This window comes from Pholcus phalangioides, unplaced genomic scaffold (genome assembly GCF_987345545.1).
Source record: "Pholcus phalangioides strain wild (caught in Gottingen) unplaced genomic scaffold, Ppha-v1.0 ptg000013l_1, whole genome shotgun sequence".
NCBI lineage: Eukaryota > Metazoa > Arthropoda > Arachnida > Araneae > Pholcidae > Pholcus > Pholcus phalangioides.
In genome coordinates this window covers 4,319,882-4,342,722 of record NW_028301606.1, presented here as the reverse complement: position 1 = coordinate 4,342,722, position 22,841 = coordinate 4,319,882, and the positions used below count along the sequence as shown (strand labels likewise).

General features: G+C 34.5%; 1 protein-coding gene across 1 annotated transcript in view; it reads right to left on the bottom strand.

Moving 5' to 3' along the window:
• Positions 1-22,841, bottom strand: part of LOC149078487 (neuroligin-4, X-linked-like) — a 191,378-nt gene that overhangs the window by 10,708 nt on the left and 157,829 nt on the right. The window lies entirely within an intron of this gene.

Below are 22,841 nucleotides of genomic sequence, written 5' to 3'. Positions count from 1 at the left end.
GTTCAAAAATTCTCGAACTTCCAAGTTCCATTGTGGTGGTGCCACGTCCTGCTGGAAAGTTAAGTCATCCGAATCGGTTTATAACTGTGGAAAAAGCCAATCTTGACAAACACTAAAAAGGCGGCCGAAGAAAGAGCGTTAACACTTCTGCTGAAACTCGAGATTTCCCTCTTTCTACCTATATATTATCCGATCAAAACGGATTAAAAGCTGAATAGGTATGATTTTTTTGAAATCGGATGATTCTTTTTGAAACACCTTGTAGTTTAAGCATTTATGACTCAAGAACGGACAGTTGAATAATTTCAACATCAAAAAGTATTTCCGAATTTTCTAGGCCCAATTCAGAGGAAAAGAAATCTATTCATTTCTTTATTTTTTATACTGGATCTGTTTCCTCCAAGAGCGTTCAAGGAAGTCGCCATATTGATTATACCTTGGATACGGTGTTTATGCATGTCAATCATTTCATTGAAGAAGGAAAATACCACGTGATCAACCCCCCCCCCCCCATACTTAGCTGAAGTTGTTTTACTAATATTGCTGGAAGTACACGGTTTGGTTCTCGCTTGAATATTTATTCATTTTTCGGCAATAATAATCTCGCGCGATAAATCTAAATAGGTTATATTGCAACCAATAATTATTTTGGAAGCAAATAAAAGACCACCTCGTCTAAAATAATTTTTTTCTCATTTTATATTCGGAGACAATTTTTGTTGGTTAGAAACTAAAACCCGTAAGGAATACAGTAGATAAAAATACCTACAAGGGATATGTTGTCATGTAGCTCGGAGGTCTTCAGCCTTTCAGACATCGCGGGTCGAATCGAAATCGCCCACGAAGAAGCCCGCAAGCCACCAGCTCTTGTTAATTTCATTAATTATGGTGGTTAATTTTGATCCGAAGTCCTTTTGAATAATTCTGTAATCCTTTACTTTGATAATAATATAATGGTATTAATATAATGGTATTAATAGAATGGTATTAATATAATGGTATTAATAGAATGGTATTAATATAATGGTATTAATATAATGGTATTAATAGAATGGTATTAATATAATGGTATTAATATAATTTGGTATAATATATAATTATTTATTTTAGTAATTCTGTACTTTCTTTACTTTCCTTCTCAATATATCTTGAAATTATTTCTTTCAATAAATATGCATCTATAATTTCTTTATTGTAAAATAGTTTTTTTTAAACAAATAATGAAATTATAATTCTAACTGATTTATACGTTAATTGTTTCACTAATTCCGAAATTATTTGTTTCAAAAATCCAAAAATTATATGTTTCAGCAGTTCTGAATTTCCATCGATTGGAATTGGAATAACAACAGGAATTGTTTCTTACTATAATTCTGAGTTTTCATCAGTTTATTCTGAAATTGTTTCTATTATAAATTCCATAGATTATTTATTTCATTAATTCCGAAACTATTTCTTTCATTGATTCTGGAATTAATCGTTTTTCAATGTTTTCAGACATTTTCTGAAAACGATTGATGGGCCACGATCAAAGGCTTCAAGGGCCAAATGAAGCCCGCGGGTCACGCATTTAAGGCTCCTGATCTAGCTAATCAGCAGCTTGAGGTGATCACCGAGCAAAAGTTATTCAAAATGCGCTTTCGTTTAAGCTTTTGTACACCAAAACATAAACGTAATTTGAGTGTTTGACGTACAATAGAAGGTGGAAAATAATGACTAGGGAGTTCCTTAACTACTTGGCACAACATCAGTTGAATAGGATTTAATCTCATTACCTCAAACTATTCCTAGAACATTAAGTGCATGTAATGTCAGAATGTAACATCGAAATGCTTTAAAAACGTCATTCAAAACCTCATTTAACGATGAACACAATATAAATCTCATAAATTGAAATCTGAAGTAAATAATGTTTTATAAATTATTAAAAATCTTGTATAATTTGAATATTATCAGGAGCATCGCGGAAAATAAATTCATAGCCGTAACTTAATACATCGGTATATGGTTTTGGGACAAATAATTGATTTACTGTCACCTAATAATTAAATTCAAGGAAATCGTAGGAAACTAACGTGTAAAAAACTGAATAGACATGTGCATGTTGTTGATATGAGATATACAGTATTTATATGGGAATTTCATTTTGTTTCAAGATTCTCAACTGGTCTATATCCAGTAACAGATCACTCTCATTAAAAACTTTTTTAGTTCATTCTTTCTACTATTACTAGATTCATTTCAATCACATGGGACATCTCGTCTTAATCAATTTATTTTATCATTATGTTTTTATTCAAAGATTTTTTGTAGAAAAATTTGTAGTGGAGGTTATGATTTTACATTTTAATACAGTAACACCATGCCCCCCCCCCAAAGTGGGGGCTGAGAGGACTCTACCCCTGGGATCCGGGACAGTTCTCATCATTTTTTGCTTTTTCACGCTATAAATTAACTTCAGAAGCGCCCGTGAAAAGTCTAAACGGAGGGCCCCGCAAAAGATCCCAGCCTAGGAGTCCCGCTCCAGGAAGTGGGAGCCATGAGTAAAACCTCTCTTAACGGACACCCCACAGATGTGGGCACCCTTATTTTACGATTAAATAATATTTTCCGCCTTGTATAATACATGAATGCATTTTTCAAACGGTCACCTCTTTTACGGTCGATTTCTTTTGTCCCATCTGTGACCATAAAAGAGATGTTGTATTGAACATTCAAAGAGAGGAGTGGACAAAATGTGTGAGACATCGGTTTAGGTTAGGGACAATTAAATCATGTGGTGTCGCAGTTAATCGCTCACGCATTTCTCAGAAGATTGAACAGCTTGCCTTACGTACCAGTTTATTCTACCATAATCAACATGTTCAAAAGTACGATATTCACCACACTACTATTTATTACATAACCACACATGCGCCTCGTACAAATCCCCCTAGCGGAATTCCTAACAAATTGGGGCATGCGGGAATGTGCTGTGTGTGTCTATATATATATGCGTAGCTCTAACGTATTTATGTTGTCAGAAATGTGCTGGTTTTTCGTGATCTTGCTGATGCTGCCATCTGTCTTCCATATTTTGAAGTAAACATGGTAAACGCTTGATCCTCCCCCGCCCCCTTTTTTATGTTAGTATCATGCTGAATATCAGCCAGCTATCAGCAGAGAGACGACTGCAGGGCAACTTGATAGATATACGCCGATAAGGTAGGTTCTCCTGCTGTCAAAAAAATACATGTCAAAGAATATTTCAATAATGTCGAATTCATCAGCTTCTAGTTGCTCTAACGAGAAATAAAGACCTCACACCGGTTAGCAAATGATGGAGTAAGTTTTTTTTCTATTCCATGTGATTTTCGTTACGAGAGGGTCATCCAGAAAGTAATGACGACCGATTGCGTATTCCCGCCGCATAGGTCAACGGTCTTTGTCATTAAAGGTCGTACAGTATATCCCCAATTATTTTATTTAGTTTTCTGTAAGTATTGGTCGTAAAACTTCATTTTTGCAGATTTTGTGCTAATATAAAATGAACTGCATAATTAGAAATCCCGACGAATGTGAAGTGCGAGGAGTTATTGGATTCAGAAGAGTAGATGATTTTGCCTAAAAATACTCAAAAAATCACCAAAGAATAAGACAAATACCAGGAAATTCTAAAAGAAATTCCTCATGCATTTGGACACGTATGGGTGCCGTCTTCTGAGGATAAGATTATGACGCTGACCGAATCCAAGTGGGATAATCAGTTAGCATACGATATTCTTATCCTCTGAAGACGACACCCATAGTGTGTAGAAATGCACAAGAAATTTTTAAGTATTTTTCCTAGAATTTGCCTCATCCGTTTGTGATTTTATGAGAGTTATTCTATTGTCATCGATATCACGCAATAAAGCATCTGTAAATAGTGGTGGGCGTCCGATGCGAATATCGCCATACACATTAGTTCGCTCTTCTCATTAAACGTTACACACCATCTTCTCACATTTCTCTCATTCATTATTGTATCGCCGTGCACTTCCATTAATCGACGATAAATTTCCGCGGTATTCACTTTTTGAAGTTCAAGAATCGAATTACTCCCCGCACTTCACAGTCGAAGGGATTTTAAATCAGAAAGCTCATTTTTGAATCTGCAAAAAGTCTGCAAAAAAAGCTTATGTGGCCAACTATATCTCTCCGAAAACTAAAGAGAATAGTTAGGGATCCTGGACGACCTTGAATGACGAAGATCGCATGCCCTTCCCGACTTGATTACGCAATAAGTCTATATTTTCTGGATAGCTTAAGCATATAATTATATATCAGACAGAACAAAATATTATGGAAGTTCGATTAGAGCATAGTTTCCCAACCTTTTTTGTCCCATCGCCCCCCTTCTTCAGAAATGTTTTTGTCCCACGGTCCCCCCCCCCAACGAAATTTAACCCATAGAATTAATTGTTATACACGTAGCTTCTACCGCCCCCCTGGAACATTCCATCGCCCCTCCCCCAAGTAGTGTTAACGCCCACGTTGGGAATCACTGGATTAGAGGAACACACCAGATGCGTCAAGAATCAAACGTTTGTAAAATCTGCCACCGACTACCATTACAATACCAATACAAATCATAAATTCAGTTTCTCTGCAGCTAGTAAAACACTTTTGCCTTTCAATCTTTTTTTGACGTCCGTCATGAAAACCAACTTTTCCAATTACTTCCATCCATTACAATTTTGTATTAAATTACATTTTATTCTTTTTTTTTTCATCAATTTTGTCAAAAAAGCAGTCATTTCATTTTTTTTTTTTTTTTTTTTGCAATTCAACTCAAACATCATTTCTATTATTATTAGTTTTGCAAATACTGTTTAACCTCGTATGTGACTAACATTTATATAACTCATATTCATATGACTAACATTTGATAGGGTGAACGGCAATCCTTTTTAATTTATTATTATTTTTTTACGTATCAATCACCCTCTTTGTTGTGATTTTATTTATGTATTTGCATTAAAATTCCAACCTTATGACACACAAAAAATGCCGCGATCCAATTCATTCAAGACAAACACAAACATCCAAACAGGCAAATTGCCCAATGAAATAGAGAAAAATTCACCATAACTTGATGAATTCATTTACTATTTTCTTATTTCAACTAATTTCTCTCGTAGACAGTGGGGGGAAAAAAACAATTATCCGTAAAAAAAGTATTTACCACCACAATTATTTTTTTCTTCCACATTTCTTTCGAACATACATAAGATATAAAAACATATACGCTGATGACGATGACACAGCGTAAAATCTAACTCAGTCAACATTTCTCTTATCGGATCAATGAAAAATAACAAAAACCGGAATGGTATCCAGAGTTTGATCACGTACAAATAAACACAAGCGAAATCGAGTTAGCCGTCCAAAGTGAGTATTTTTTTCTATTATTATCATTTGCTCCCTTTTTTTTGGACAAGAATGAATAAATAAAACAAAAGGAACCATAAAATCCAAGATGAATAAAAGGGGGGAAAAAAACCTAAAAAACCATGGAAAGATGCTAATATTCACTACACGGTTATGCGAGTAATGAGAGCACGTCCTTTCCAAAAAAAGAGATCTTAGGACATAAGAAAGGGGGAAATATAAGAAATAAAGACATAAGAAATACAATAAAAGAAAAAGTACATACATATAATATAGAGAGAGCGCAGGTGTTTCGGTAAAGCACATAACGTACGAGGTTTTTTTTTTTTGTTTTTTGCAAGATACTAACACCTTCGCGGAAAGCATCTTAATGCGAAACTCAGAATCCATGAAAAACAAAAAAAAAAAACAAGGAAAGAAATTTTTCAATCCGAACATTTGACACAGTGATAAACAGTGAGATAAAAATTCTCCCCGACACAGAATGAGATAAAATAAAAATTTCAAGAAAAAATGGAGAAAAATATGGAATTTCCCCTCGACTCTTTGAAAATTCAAACATCGCAACGAATCCTACGTTAGTAATGACCTAGCAAAGAGAGAAGGTTATATGTATGTATATACATATGTATATTTGCTTTATAAAGAATGAGGGAAAGGAGAGATACATTCGCACAGATTTTTACGACATAAAAGAAGAATTTCTACATTTTTTTTTTGAAATTTTTCTTGAAAAAGATATCTTTATTTATTTACTTTTTTTCTGTTATTTTTTTTTTGTTTTTTGCGTAGGAGTGTGTGTAAGACATTGTACGTGATGTTCGAGCTTGAGTGAATTTATGCCCCGTCTTGCGAGATTTCGACTATAAACACCAGCTCTCTTTCTTAACGTGAGGTGTTTCCTCCTTTACACTCTCGTAGATGGCTTATTGTTGTTGTTGCTGTTGGTGTAATATGATGTGGATAAGGAAGAGAAATGAAATTAAATATTTATTTTTTTTTGTTGTTGAAATGATTTCTATTTTTTTTTAATGTAATTTTTGATGATGTTCGTTAAGAGTGTCATTAGGTCGGATGAGAGTTTGCACGTAAATATATTTTTACTTCATTTATTTTTTGTTATGAAATTATGTAAGGGAATATTTTTCTTTTTGGAAATTCCTCCTGTTGTTGAATGGAAATATTATTTAAATGGTGTTGGGGTGTTATTATTACGTGTGGGTATCGTAACTGTTTTGCAGGTGTGAGAGACTAAATTCAATGTTTCTTTGTTATTACCTTCACATTTAACTTTGGTGTGATCGACTTTTGTGGTGTAAATGATCCTTTATGCAAGCGCGATAACTAATAAATTTTCAAAAATGTTCATTAAAGCCTCACATTCGATCTCCACTGGAGAGAAATATATATGATAGCATCCGCTATCTTAAATATCACCTTATAGAACTTCAAACACTAGAGGTATCTAACAACGTTTAAAATGTCATTTTGAATGGAAATATTGATTTTTATTTTCATTGTTTTAAATGGTATGAAAGCCCCCATTTTTTGTGATTTCAAAACAGTCCTTGGTTTTTTTTTGGTTTTTTTTGCATGACTCTTAGAAAAGTTGCATCCACTTTAGTGTTGCTTTTTTACGTACAAGTAATCCGTGAATAAATTCTTTAAACGTGTTTTACGAAAAATTTTAATTTTGACTGAATTTGAGTTTTTTCTTGAATTTGAAACAAGTTCTAAAAATCTGACAATTCTAATAATATATATCGTTGGAATTGTCAACTAAATTCCAAGGCGTATCTCATCCATTAGTTAAATTTCAGCGTTTTCTGCACGATGTTCGCATGTAACTTCCAAAAAAGTCACACGCACATCAAAAGATCTGGGTGTTGTAACTTATGAGCATACTATACAGTCTTTCAAATTTTAGTTCGCAACCTGCATCGTCACTAGCTAAATGTGCTGTGGAAATAACAAAACATTTCATTGATAGAAATCTTTGCAATCGCGTTTCTAATATTACATGAATTTTGCATAAAGTTTGATATAAAAATGACTGTTTACATAGACAATGGCATAGGTAGTACAAATTTTTTTACTGTTTTCCCCAGTTTGAGGCATTTTCCATCAAAAAATACCATTAATATTTCACTCTAGAACCATTTTATAGAAAAGTGCTAAGAAAGGTAGCCGGATACCTTCAGACAACATCTTAGACCTCCTCGTTTACATTACGGATTACATTAACGCTGTCAGAAATTCGTTAGAACTTCCTCAGAGTAATAATTACGAGAGTAAATGGAAATGAGTAGTTTTTTTCCCTAGGAGTGTAAGACATTGTAGGTGATGTTCGAGCTTGAGTGAATCTATGTCCCGTCTCTTGCGAGATTTCGACCATAAACACCAGCTCTCTTTCTTGGCGTGAGGTGTTTCCTTCTTTACACTTTCGTGGATGGCTTGTTGTTGTAATAATATATGATGTGGATGAAAAAGAGAAATGAAATTATTATTTTTATGCTGTTGCTGAAACTTTATTTTTTTTAATGTAATTTTTAATAATGTTCGTGTGACATTAGGTCGGACAAGTTCGCGCTTAAATTATTTTTACTTCATTTATGTTCTGTTATGAAAGGATTTAGCAGATTTTTTTTTTTTAATTAGAGGAATGTCTTCTGTCGTTGAATGAAAATATTATTAACAGTGAAACCTCGCTACAACGGTACTAAATATAACGATATAGCCCTTTACAACGATACTTTTTTTAAAATCTTGTTTGGAATTGCCTGTAATATAGATGGCCAACAACTGGATCACAAGATGATTTTGTGCAAATCCGATGAGATAAAAATACAGGGCTTTCTATAAATGCGTGAAACGTTTGAAAATGCATAAAAATTGAAGAAATTGGTAAATGCGAATGCGGTTTACCAAGAAAGTTATCCTCCCGGAGGGGGGTTGTTTTGGTATTAAAAAAAAATCATTTCAATTTTTTGTCAATGGGTCCACAGACACCAGTTCAGCAGGAGTGTGTCGGGAAGCCGATGATCTGGATAACAGAGATTGAGGGGCTCGCGAACGTATTAAAAATTTATTGCATAACTAAAGAATCGCGGAGTGGGTCAATTTGACCCGAATCAAAGTTCGTTTTCATTTATCTTTAAGTTATCAAAACTTAAGCGCAGATGATAAGAAAAATTTCGTGACTTTTATGATATCATATGAATATTAACTCACGAAGATTTTATTCTCGTGAATTAGAACTTATATGTTTCAGAGCTATAAGCACTTATACCTAGAACCACGGTTCGAGTCATTTTGACCCAACATACTATTATATAGGAAAAATGGGGTGTAGTATTTTCTTGGAAGTGGGTACCCTTTATAAAAAGTATTTCTAAATGAAGAAAGTGAAGAATAAAGATCTGTCAAGGTCAGTTTATTGTCCGAGGAGATTATATTTTTTTCAATGAAGGAAACGGTAAGTAGAGCTAGTATTATTTTCCTTTGTAGACTTGAATACCTGGTATTCTGACCGGACTCAAGAAAGGTTTTGGGAAAGTACAAGCTTAACTCTAAAAAAAATGTAGCTAAATTTTCTGTAAGCAAATGATGCCTCAAAGAAAAAGAATAAAATTCTGGCTTGCAACCAAGTACGTTTTGAACGAATTTCCAAAGCTTGGGAAGGATCAGCGTACAACGAATCTCTCTTTCAGAGCACATTGTGATGCAAGAGATCAAGAAATTTGAGAACCAGGGCAGAAACGCCTCAACCGACACCTTTTTTCACTACACTGAAGCTGGCTCAAATGCTAAAATCCTAAAAATACGAGCTTAATAGGGAGGGTGAGACGAAATCGAAGAGCAACATTATCTGACGCAATGAAGATCGTGAAACTACATTTCCATAAAACATCGCTACGGGACACAAATGATGCCACAATGAAAATTTATCAAGAAAAAAAAGTTAAAAATGTTTTATTACTCAGCACGCGCTTTACCTGACAGTCGATATCGAGAATGGATGCCAAAAAAAAACTTCCAGAAACTCTTTCACACTACAATTCAAGAAAGTTTGCCGTAGTTGTAGCCGATCAAATGGCCAGAAAATATTCGGTAAAGGTAGACCTGTCCATCACGGGGGATGGCCTATCCACATTTTCTACCGCATTCTAGATATCACTATAAAAAATCCTCTACTTTTTATATAGAGCAGTTCAAAAGGCCACAACTATTTTTCGAACTCAGTTCCTCTTAAATGTTATTAAAGAGCTGCGTCCGCCCCCCCCCCATAATACGTGGTGCTCTTGCGCAAGAAGAAACGTTCGTGTGCTCTTGATCATGTAACTGTTCATGAGCCATCAAAAATAAATAGTCTGATGTCTGGGAACATCAAAAAATGGGGAAAAAAACTGTTAGTTTTTAAATTGGTTGGGCAACATCAACATGCGGTGGTTGCGTAAGAATAATGAGAAACATTTTTCTCCAAACTGCTCATCATAAATTCTACTTCTCAGTAAGATATCAATACTAATTTAACCCCCTTCATGAAAGTGGCATTTTCGCAAACCGCATTCAAACTTTACCAATTCCTTCAAACTTTGTGAATTCTTAAACTATTTACGAATTTATTGGACAGCCTGTATACAAATCAATAAGATTTAAGGTTGGTTTTGATAGTGGGCTTATATCTCCGAGTGACAACCCTAACGCATTACCTTGGTAAACCCTGGCCCACAGTCTAATGTAAACTCCTCTCGATTCAACGATATCCATTACTACGATAAATCCCTCTATAACGATATTTTTGGGGAGATTTGGCTACTGCTCTCTCTCTCTCTCTCTCTACAACGATATTTTTTTATATTTCACTCAAAATCACCTTCATTATGTTTTAAAATTCCTCAGCAGTATTTGTTCTTTCGAGAGTGTTTGATAACATCGGTATTTTGCACTGCCTACCGTCCGAAGGTGTTAATGCGATAGTCGTTGAACTACTTTCTGTGAAATTCAAAAGAATGCTGTGGAGAAAACCACTTTACAGTGTTTAACAGCAAACTTAATTTTGATGAAAATTTCATCAAATTGAATTTTTTATGGGAAATAAATACAAAAAAAATGTTTTTTTTTATGGTGGTGTTAATATCCCAATTAAGAAGAGATGATAGTGCTACCTCTCGATATAACGATAACCTCTCTACAACAATATGTTTTCTTGGTCTGCAGAGTATCGTTATATACTTGTTTCTAAAGTTATAAGATTATTACTGAGATTGGAATTTTCATGCCTATGGTTTTTGTTCGATAATGGTCGTCGTGAACGGGATTTTGTTTTTCTTTGTAGGCCATGAGCATGTTGCAATTTAAATCTTTTGAAAATTGAACTAAAAAAAATGGTTTTCCCTTTTATAATTGAATATAATAAATTTTACTTATTATAAGTCACAGTGATGCTTAAATATGATGTAGTTGTAGGAAAATATAGTGTAATATTCTTCTTACACAATTTCTTTATTAATCTCGTACTTAAAACGAGATTTTAAGTAATATTTATATTCTTTACTATTGATTTTTGAGTGAATTTAATTAATCAGATTAAAACTGCTTAATAATTTTACATAAAATTTTTCGAGCACAAAACAAGATAAGTCTGTATATGCGAAGATAATGGGGCTACAAGTCTCAAATTCCATTTCGAAAATCTTGTTAAACCTATAATAAAATTATTATTCATATTATAATAAAAGACGAAATTCCTTCGCCGTTTCCAATTAGATTCTGTTATCTGTTCCAATTATCTTTTCATAACGTCATTGCGGCGAAAATGGCTTTCTGGAATACACTCGAGATAAGATTGATATCCGATACCCAATCGGTTTTCGCGGCTGCGCGGTGACGACGTTTTTCATACACGACTTGAATGGAATAAAGAAATAAATAAAAAGAAATATCCATCTTAAAACTTTTATTCAAGTTTCCACGGGCATTTCTAGTTGTAGAACATTTCCACGGATGGAATAAGACCCCGTTCCTTTGAGAACTGCAGAGCACTTTGCCGTATGTTCCTTTACAAGAGACCAGGGCAACGATGCCTTTGGGAACATATCTTTTCCTAAAAATGCGTTAACTTCCCCTTCCAGCCCTGCGTATGTGTATCCCGAATCTTTCTCCAATGTACATACAGTCATACACCCCCGTACACATACATATACACACTCACACAAGACGGTGTCGTTCCTCCCATGGCGAAAGTATCGACTTCCGAGTCCTACCTCACACACACATCAAGTTGCCAGCTTTTCTGCTCCCACCACATTCCCCCTTCCGAAAATACAGAGACAGCGAAGTGTCAAGGTAATGGCCATCAAGTCTCCTGGGTACACATCCAAGGCGTTGTTCCTTTCACGGTATAAAATGAGATACGTTTACTCAGCAGATGGTAAACTGCCACCTCTTCGAAAAGGCGTCCCGTACCGGCAAGAAAGACGTTATCACATTAAAATATCGAAAGCTATGCCGTCCCTTACATACATCTATGAATAAATGTTCAAAACGGGTATTCGATAGCGTGTGTGAAATATTTCGATGTGCTGATTTCGGGAGATAGTTCGAATATCGGAAGATAAGTAGAGTTTGTTTCAGACAGGAAACACATCAGATTTTTTGATGTTTTATAACGAAAGGGCATTTGCCGTGATTCATTTGCATGAATATGCATGATGGCTCGTGTTTAATGTTATTACTGATGTATCGAGTGTTCGGACTTTCGAATGTTTCAAAAATCGAATGACACTATAGGTTTGTTATGAAGGAACACTACTGGAGCGAGCTATACATGAGTGACAAATACGAGTAATGAGTGAGTTGCAAGAGCACCCGATCTATTACTTTAGACTTCTTTTCTCCCAATACATGACTCCATGAAACAGCTGCGTGGTGTTTTTTTTACGAATTTTTAACCATATGGAAATACTCTAAACTAAGATATCACTCCCCATATTTGTATCAAGGAAGCTGAGACTCATACTTTTTTTTGAGAAATTTTAGAAATGTGTTTTTTCCTAAAGTTTTTTTTTGAGAGCCTGTTATCCTTTCCTCATTATTTTTTTAAAAGCATTAAACTTTATGCACACTTCCAGTCATGCAATAATTTCCAGTCAGATTCTCATCGATCGGAGTATAGAAGGGAGAGAGCAGTACACACTCATCGATATCAGGTATCTCAAAAATACACTTGGAAATTTTGTAGGGAAGGTATTAAACAGAAGGCAAATGATGTAAACCATATTCGCATAAAAATTTATGACTAGAAACGCCAACGGAAGGCACCATGATAAACAAGATCAGAAATGACAAAACGAATCTCTAATATGGATTAGAGATTAGTTTTGTCTGATTAGTTTTGATCTTGTTTATCATAATGCCTTCCGTTGGCGTTTCCAGTCATAAATTTTAATTTTATAAATTTTTATTATAAATTTAAAAACCACACATACAATCCTGTTAGGTTACCGCACCAAAGCTTGCCTCGATGCGGAATCTGCAGAAAGCTGACGTTGCGCACCCATACCTTCACGTTATGAATACAATAAATGATGTAAGAACAGATGCTTGAAGTTAGTACCAATATGTGCAATATCTGCTTCAGTTCAAAGTCACATTGACTGCCGAACATGATCAAAGGCGCCTGGATTGTGAAAATAACCGGAGATTTCTGTCACAACATTTACCGCAGAGATAGCGTATGCTTGGTAAACCAAGATATATTTTATAACCTCAAAATAATTTTACGGTCTCTCAAAGAAACTAATATTAATAATTACGCAATTGTGATCCATTGGAGACCATCCGACGAGAGTGGGTTGGCGACACTTGTAAACACCGCCACCCATAACTTACTAATGACATTTCCGATTACGATTTCTTGCGTGAATCTGAAGGGCTAGTGTCCTACGTCCGTATACTCAACATTTTTTTTTTTAATTTACAACACCATATAGTTTTTTTGAGGATAATATAGCCCCTAAAGACAAAATGGTCTATTATAGCGCAGTCCGCTCGATTGAATGAAAAATCATGCAGCGTCGTTGGATTGACGTCGTAGACAACACGCGATAGGGATGAATAATGGAAAAAAGTGATTGTATGACAGAATGCATCGATAAGCAGTGGCGGGGAGGGTCAAAATTAAAAAAACAAATGTTTTTTAAAAGCTGGCTGATGCGAAGATATATTTTGGGAAGAGAGAGAGAATATTCAACTGTCTTTGCGGAGAATCGAACCCACGACCTTTTACTTTCCAGGTGAACGTCCTAGCCCAAAGGCAACGAATATCTCATTCTTTCCTTGGAGCTCGCGTGCACTGAACGGGACCGTACATGGACAGTCTGGCCTAACTCAGGCGAAAGCTCACAATTGCTGACAGTGCACACGAGCTCCAAGGAAAGTTTGAGATATTCGTTGCCTTTGTAGTTTTGTGCGTTCACCCGGAAAGAGAAAGGAAGTGGGTTCGATTCCCTGCCGGGACAGTTGAATTTTCTCTCTCTCCAAAATATATCTTCGCATCAGCCAGCTGTTTGAAAAAATAAAATAAATAAATAAAAACAAACACTTTTGTATATAGATTTTTGTTGCTGCGTCAAGCAATGATAACTGACAAAAATGTTCAGCTTGTTTAACAAAACTTGTTGAAAAATTTGACAACAATGCTAGGTCCATAACTTACCCGTTACCAGGCATGCTGTGCCAAATAACATTGGTATGTATAGCTTAAATTTTACGAGCTGTCACTTTTAGACTATTTGGAATCAACAAATGAGGCTGAAATCCCTTGAAAACCAGCTGAGTAATCAATCTTAAAATGTTTAAATATTTCTGGTTTGAATGAACATCAAAAGAAATCTCACTTGCAAGTTACACACCCAACACTGTTATCCATTATTTCATTCCAAGTCTAATTTATTCTTTATTATGTACGATATCGGTGTGAGGGGATCAGTAACAGGGGGGGGGGGGGTCAGTAAATACAAATGACTAGTTCCTTTCCTCTAAGGACCTTTCTAGAATATTTTTCTTCCTCCCTCTAGATCTTAATGTCACAAGCATATGTTCGACCTCATTGATTTCATTTAGTCCCGGAAAGGAAGGGTATTTTATTCTTAACTATCCTAATACCCCATCACCGATTTAATGTTTTAACAAAAACGTCTTTTCAACGTTCATTAATCCGTTATCATCAGCTGCAACTAGGAAGCAAATGTAACACCTTTTGAAATGCTGAAGCAAGAAGAAGACATTGGTTGAAAGGATAAATCTATTATTTCTGTAGACTGGGATTCATTCAAATTACCTTAATGATGTTTTTGAATAACAGTGTTATTCAACTTATTATGTTCTGTAATAATATATTTGTAGAAATGATTTCAGCGAGTTTATACATATATATACGAATCTTGGGAAAAATTCACACACTTTGATTCAATTCCAAAATCAAATGAAATAAAATTGCTTAGTTAAACAATGAACCAAGTTTGCTCCATAGAATTCGGTGGAAAAATCGACTCAGAAGTTCTTGTGGTATAATATAGGTCTTTATGTATTTATAACGATTATTTATCTCGTAATTTATTCATAAGATATTGACTACAGAGTCAGGGAGGCACATGAAGATCATCAGAGTAACTAAAAGAAGTCCTTTCTACTAAAACTGATAACAAAAACGGTAACTTCAAGGAAGATCTTCACAAGCAGAATCATCCAGATTCTGCTTCACCAAGAGCTTCAGAATAGCGGGAATCAACAAGGTGTTTACTGAAGCAAAAAGATTGCTGGGTGGTTGAATTGGCATAAATTATCATAAAGACTCAAAACATGTTGGGTATCTGGACTAAATAAATGAATATGTCTAGATAAAGACGCAGTACTCGGTTAAATTACATCGTAACCGTGCAAGGAAAGATATGAAATACGTATTACGAGGAAATATTGCTCAAGTTTTCGGTTACACATGTCGTTGTTCAAATAAAAATAGTTGATTAACTCATCATATACCTGCAGAAAATATCAAACCTATTATTAACTGTTCTGAGAGCCTTTATTACTCTGGTTCTGCTGAGCAGAAGAAAAAACTCACTATCCTGAATGTGTCGACCTGTAATTATGCAAGTACGATATTTGAAATTCCGAAATGTATCTGTTTTTTTAATCTATATATATAAAATTGATTTTCTGTGTGTCTCTGTGTGTGTGTATGTTCTCTATACAAATCTACAATTTTAGATCGATCGTCGCCAAATTTTGCATATATACCAAATGGGACCCGACTTGAACGATAGGCTACTTTAAAATTTCGTCAGACTAGGGCAAATGCCCCAAATGGGCAAAAAACTGTCCGGCAACAATGGTTTTTGGGCCTCAACAATCACTTTCCGAACGTTTACTTTGGTTACCGTGGTTCCCTAGCGATGAGTTTTCAGACGTGTTTATGTCTTTACAATGGTTTGTCACTTCTTTAATGCTGCCAGTTATGTATAATAGTTTATGCCTTTATAATGGTTTGCCACATTTTCAATACCCTCAGTAATGAGGCTTTTTGAATAGACGTCATAATCATCACCATCATCGCTTTGAGGGTCAGGAAAAGGGTGATCCTCATAGAAATCACTATTAAAATTGCCGATTTAACTGCATAAATACGGAAATTTAGTGAGGGGGGGGGGGGTTCCCTGCCACATCAATAATTTTCAAAATTAAATTGAATTCTAGATTTTTGAAATATGGAATTCACTTGGAGATACGAAGCCCAGAAAATTAAAAATATTAATAATTTGCCGGATCTACTTTTGAGTTTGATATCCATGTAATAACATTGATTTCAACTTTTTATTTATGTCTTCTCAAGTATGAAAATTAAGTTCTCCGTATTGTCTTTTGATATTTATTTGCATAAATTCATATAGTTTAGGATGTTTTTAAAATTAGTTATGGGCCCCGTAAAGTGCATCGAAAAAATTCCACAGCTTTAATTAAGCATTTTTGGAAGCTCAAACAGGCAGAAATAGATAACTTGAAGTTCAGGGGGAGGGAATCGAAATACCTAACACCCATAAAAAAAAAGGGGGGGGGGGACTATTCATTTCTACGTTTCTTTAAATTTAGATTTATTTCTTTCATGAGTCGCGCAGGACGTCGCCATATTGGTTAACTTAGACACGGTTTGCATGTCCCTCAAAGAAAGAGGGAGATATCACGTGTTTCTAACAGCCTCATTGAAGAAAACCCGGGCAGCGCCGGGTATTATAGCTAGTCTATATATATAAAATTGATTTTCTGTGTGTGTGTATGTTCTCCATACAAATCTATAATTTTAGATCCATCGTCACCAAATTTTGCATATATACCAAATGGGATCCGACTTGAATGATAGGCTACTTTAAAATTTCGTCAGACCAGGGCAAATGCCCCAAATGGGCAAAAAACTGTCCGGCAACAATGGTTTTTGGGCCTCAACAATCACTTTCCGAACGTTTACTTTGGTTACCGTGGTTCCCTAGCAATGCGTTTCAGACGTGTATATGCCTTTACAATGGTTTGCCACTTTAATGCTGCCAGTATATGTATAATATTTATGCGTTTATAATGGTTTGCAACATTTTCAATACTCCCATTAATGAGGTTTTTTGAATGACGTCGTAATAATCATCAGCATCGCTTTGATGGTCAGGAAAAGGGTGATCCTCATAGAAATCAGTGTTAAAATTGCCGATTTTACTGTAGAAATGCGGAAATTTGGTGTGGTTTTCTGTCACGTCAATAATTTCAAAAATTGTATTAAATACTCGATTTTTGAAATATTGACTTCGCTTAGAGATATACGAAGCTCAGGAGATTAAATATGGCGTAATTAGCCGGACCTACTTTTGAGTTGGATATTCTTGCAATAACATTGATTTCAACTTTTTATTTATATCTTCTCAAGCATGAAAATTTAATGTCTCCGTATTGTCTTTTAATGTTCAACTGCATAAATTCATGTGCGTTAGGATATTTTAAAATGAATTATAGGCCCGTAAAAAAGTACATCGAAAAAAAAAATTCCACAGCTTTAATTAAGCATTTTTTGAAGCAGAAACAGGTAGAGATAGATAGATAGATAGATAGATAAGGGGGGGGGGATCGATATACCTAGCACCCTTTAAAAAAAGAAAAAAATATATATTTATTTTTACGTTTTTTTAAATCTAGATTTGTTTCTTTCATGAGTCGCGCAGGAAGTCGCCATATTGCTGAACTTAGACACGGTTTGCATGTCCCTCAAAGAAAGAGGAAGATATCACGTGATCCAAAAAAGACTCGTTGAAGGAAACCCGGGCAACGCCGGGTATTATAGCTAGTGCGTAATATTTAAGAAACATTGTGGTTACACCAGCTTTAGAAAAACGAAATTTCACACATTGTGTTCCAAATACTTTTATACAATTGAAATTGCATAATCTGCATAGATTATTCAATTATTGCACTTTATATTATTTCGGGGATTCTTCTTCCTATATCATTCTTAGACTTAGTATTCGGTTTTGATATTATTCTGGCTATTACATCGAGTAAAAGATGAATCTGAGTAGTGTCAGTTTAATTATAATTACCCTGTAATATCTGTAGATTATTCAAATATCTATCATTATAAAATTAATGTAATATTAATGTTACTATTAATCAAATATGCATATTTATATTGAATAGTTCCATTGAATTATTATCTATATTGAATTATTTACCATCATAAGATTATTCAAATATTTATTTTTATAAATTTCTCTGTGTTCAAAAATTTAATACAGAATTTAATTAAAATTCACCACTCTAACTACACTGATAATAACGAGATAATAATACTTTGAGGGAGATAGCCGCAAATTCTATTCTTACAACTCGTTTAAAAGCAGCCCTACTAATTTGAAGCCCTACTAATTTAGGGCTTCAAATTTTAACAAAACATCTTTGTTGAAAATAATCAGACATTCTTTCCCAAGTTGAGGTATTCTATTTACTTTTCCCTGCCCAGGCCCCCCCCCCTCAAGTCAAAAGTGTTCGAGATTATTGTAGTTTTATCATACTACTGATGAAGAACTAAAACACGAAAAATTAAATTTTATGTATATGTAAAATTAATGTGCAATAGAGAGTTCTGTTATGAAGAAAAACTACATATTCTAACAATTGCTCTGTTAGTCTAAATTAAAAATTACTCGCATATATCGAAGTGTACCAGTACATTTTACCACAATAAGTCAAGTAATTAGAGATCAAAAAGATAAAAAATTTTGCAATCTATAAATTTTATTAATATCATTATTTTGATTCACACTTCAATAAATGTCATGTTACTTTGAATTTATATGATTTTCACAAGATTGCACATCTTGACTGAAAACTGATGGCACTCCGATTAAGTCGTCCAATTTGTCGTCGTCACTCCGCTTAAGCCGTCATAATTTTTCGATAACATGAGGTGACAACTTATCGAGGTTTTACTGTATATATATGAATAGGGTGTGCGGAACACGTTGCAGAGAAGTAATATAATTCACGATATTTCTCTTCTTTATATTACGATTTAATATCCCTTATTTAAGATAACGTCACCGTTGCAGAAAAGTTCGCAGAGACATCTTTTACTCTAAAACTACTATATAAAAATGCACTATTGTCTAGAGTATCGGCAATTATGTAATCAAGTTGATGTGTGTAGAACTCTGGGAATTGCCTATTTAATGCGTATAATTCAAAAAAAGGTCTGAGGTCTAAAAGGTCTAAAAAAATGAAGTTATGGCTTTTCGAATTTCAAAGATATTTCTGTATCACTCTAGTTTTTTTTTCATGTTCTCACTTGAATCTTGACCATTTTAGTGTTTTCGGAATCGTTATATTTTTATTTTATACATGAACTGCAAGGACCGCGTTTCATAAAAAACACCTAAAGACACCTACATGATTCTGTAGTTGCAATCGTTATAAAACGATCAAAAAAGTTTATAACAGTCACCTCAGAAATACCTAGCGATTGCAAGCGATTTTTGAATCTGTAGTGCTCCAGAAAGGCATAGTAAGATGAAGAAAATGTAAGAAACGTGGGGTGAATATATATATACGCATACTGGAGACATAGAGAGATCGCTTGGAGCCAAACATGGTCATTAAACTGATAATCTCACTTCGTCCCGCTCCCTGTGGAACATAAGAGAGATCACGTTCGTCGCTTAAACAGAGAAGAAACCAAAAATATAAGGACTGAGAAAAAACCACTAGAGTTTCTTTCTTTCTAAAGACTATGAAAAAATCTCTGAGATAAGGTGACTACAAAGATGTCTTCATAAAGAGCAAGACTGGATTTTTTTTTTCTCAGAAATATTGAAGTTGCACAATTCTATTCCTTTTCGAATATAACATTTCGACTATTTCTTTTCGACTTTTCAGATTTGAATTCGTGAAAATAGTCTGTATACCGATCCCCAAAACGTTTCATAATATACGTAAATTGTTTCGAGGAAAAGACTGACGTTCTCGGAATAAGAAAGTTTGATATTACTTTTACATGAAATCCATAAGATAAGTTCTTGATGCTTGAAGTCGGTGTTGTTACATGAGGGGGTGATGTTATTGAGTCCGTTTTTCAGGATTGGTACATATTTATTACTTATGAAATACAGTAAAACACCTCTTTTGCGGACACTAACGGGGCAAAATAATTATTTCGTAAAAGATGGGTGACCGTTAATCAGGGGTTTCAAATGCATTCTTTCACTATACAAGAGGAGATTATTATTTGGCCGTAAAAAAGGGTAACCGCATCTGCGAGGTATCCGTTCAGAGGGGTTTTATTGCATTTTTTGTTATATAGGATACGACAAACAGATTTTTATGAGCTTTCTTCCGGTATTATTTATTTTTGTTATTATTTTTTCTTATATTTCCTCTTTTTTCACCTTTCTTCAATATTTTTACAAGCTACCTAGTTGGGAGTAATTTGCCTGATGCGGCTTCTAAAAATTAATTATTTTTGCGTATATAAATAATTAAATATTTAATTACACTAAATTATATAAATATAATTAAATATTTAATTACACTAAATTATATAAATATAATTAAATAGTTAATTACACTAAATTATATAAATATAATTAAATATTTAATTACACTAAATTATATAAATATAATTAAATATTTAATTACACTAAATTATATAAATATAATTAAATATTTAATTACACTAAATTATATAAATATAATTAAATATTAACATTATATTTTTTGTTTGTTTAATATAGAGTTTCATGGAGAGTGCGTAAAGGGAACAACACATCTATGGTTGATTCTAAGATTAAAGGAAAATACCACATCAAAGTCGGGAGAAAAAGTAAATTAAGCTGTAGAAAATGTAGATCAACTATAGCTTTTGTCTTCGTTTTTTTCTGTAATACCAAAATATAAATTTTAATCGTATCATTTGAATGAGAATTCGTCTAGGAATCGATGGTTGACATTCTTGATTTCTTCAACTTTCTGTGAACCAAGTCTGTAAATGTTAAATTTGTGAACGTTAAAAGTTGAAAAAAAAAAAAGATTTTGTGCTATCGATAGTTTGATAAATTTTCGTTTGAATGCTACCGGATAAAAATTTCTTCGATACTATATAGAGGTAGGAAAAATGTATTGATAGATATCTTTTTAATTGCAGCAGTATAAAAATTGTAATTGCCATATCCCCTCCCAATTATTATTTTACAGGATTGAAACTATCACAGCTGAGAAGTTTCCTTCATTTTGATGATCTTTTCTTACATTTAAATCCAAGTTTAAGATCAACTTTAGAGAATATTTAATTCTTTTAAGCACACTTCGTGAAACACCCCGTATACTGGAAAGACAGGTTGTTTTTTTCTGGATATTATGCCGAGGTGAATCAGCACTTCCTAGAGATAGAAGGCCTCTGCACGGGTTGCCAAGTTCATCTGTTACGTCATTAAGACTACCAACCAAGTTTGCCACATTTTGAACCACTGCATCTTATTTCGTATGTTCTTACTTTGGCGTAGAATCTTCTTGGTTGGCGCAAGTACCGCATAGTGATTGGACGAGGGCCATAAAAAAACGCCAATTTTGAACCCGATCGTTTCTTTTCGCACAATGATGATACTGACAACGATGATACTGACACGCACGCGCAACGAAATTTTGTTATAGTATAAAAAAATCGGGTCTTTGAGTTTTTTTGTCGTGTTTTACTTATTTTTATTATTATTTTTACACAATTGCATCGATCTTCACTGAGATAAATATTTCACATACGTCAGCTTGCTTTATCCAATGGCTGCAGGTGAATGGACGATTTCAGTGACGTCAAAGCTTCGTGCGAAGTCTTTCTGCTATAGAAGGTGTTTGGCTCTATTCGATGCCCAAACGCGCAAAAACCTGTTTTTCGTCAAAACTGCCCCCCACAGGTTTTTGAATGGTTCATCGCGGTGGGTCCTGTCTCGGCTTCATTTGCATAGGGCATGGTCGAGCTCGCGGAACTTGTGTCCGAAAGAATGTTTCGTCGTAGGTGCCGTAAGAGCTCTGATACGAAGAAAACGGGGATTAAGGGCGCGTCTAGGTTTGCTAGACGTCCGTATATATACAGACCACAGGGTAGAATCAGGTCCATTACGGCCCACAAGGGCGTATGCAGGATGGGATTGCATTGAATATACATGAATTACTAAGGGACTCAGCGAACTCGAAACGTTGTTTGCGGAGGTGGGAGAGAGAGCTCATCTGGCCTGACCGCGATAAATGCTAGTGTCACTGAGGCGCTGTATTTACTGAACTTTGAATTAAAATTTGAAAAAAATTAATTTTTGAATCATTATTTTTTATTCTACTATGATTATGTTGTTGTCCTGGGGGTATATATATATATATACATGACGGAATATTATACAATGCCCATAAGAATACTCATGGCTGTCTTATTCTAAGTATGTATAACTTCAGTAGTTCTATTTCATGATTTAAAGACTCAATCAGAAGGGGTATTTTGAAATTCGACACCTTAGGGGTCACAAGAAGGTTTAAAGATAACGTAGAGAAATCACGCCAAGCCGAAACCAGTAAAGCTAGAATTATGAAATTTAGTCAGTACATGTTCACTTCATGACCTGAAGACGAACTTAGAAGGGTTCTTTCGAAATTCGACCGCTAAGGGCTATAGTGAAATGATGCCAAGTCAAAACCGCTGAAGCTAAAAATATAAAATTTGGTCATTGTTTTTATTTTATAACGTAGAGACTTGCTAAGAAGTGATTTTTCAAAAATTCAAAACTCTGGTGGGGGGGGGGGGGCACAGGACCGTTCAAAGGTTATATGGGACAATCACGGCCGAGCCGGAAGCACTG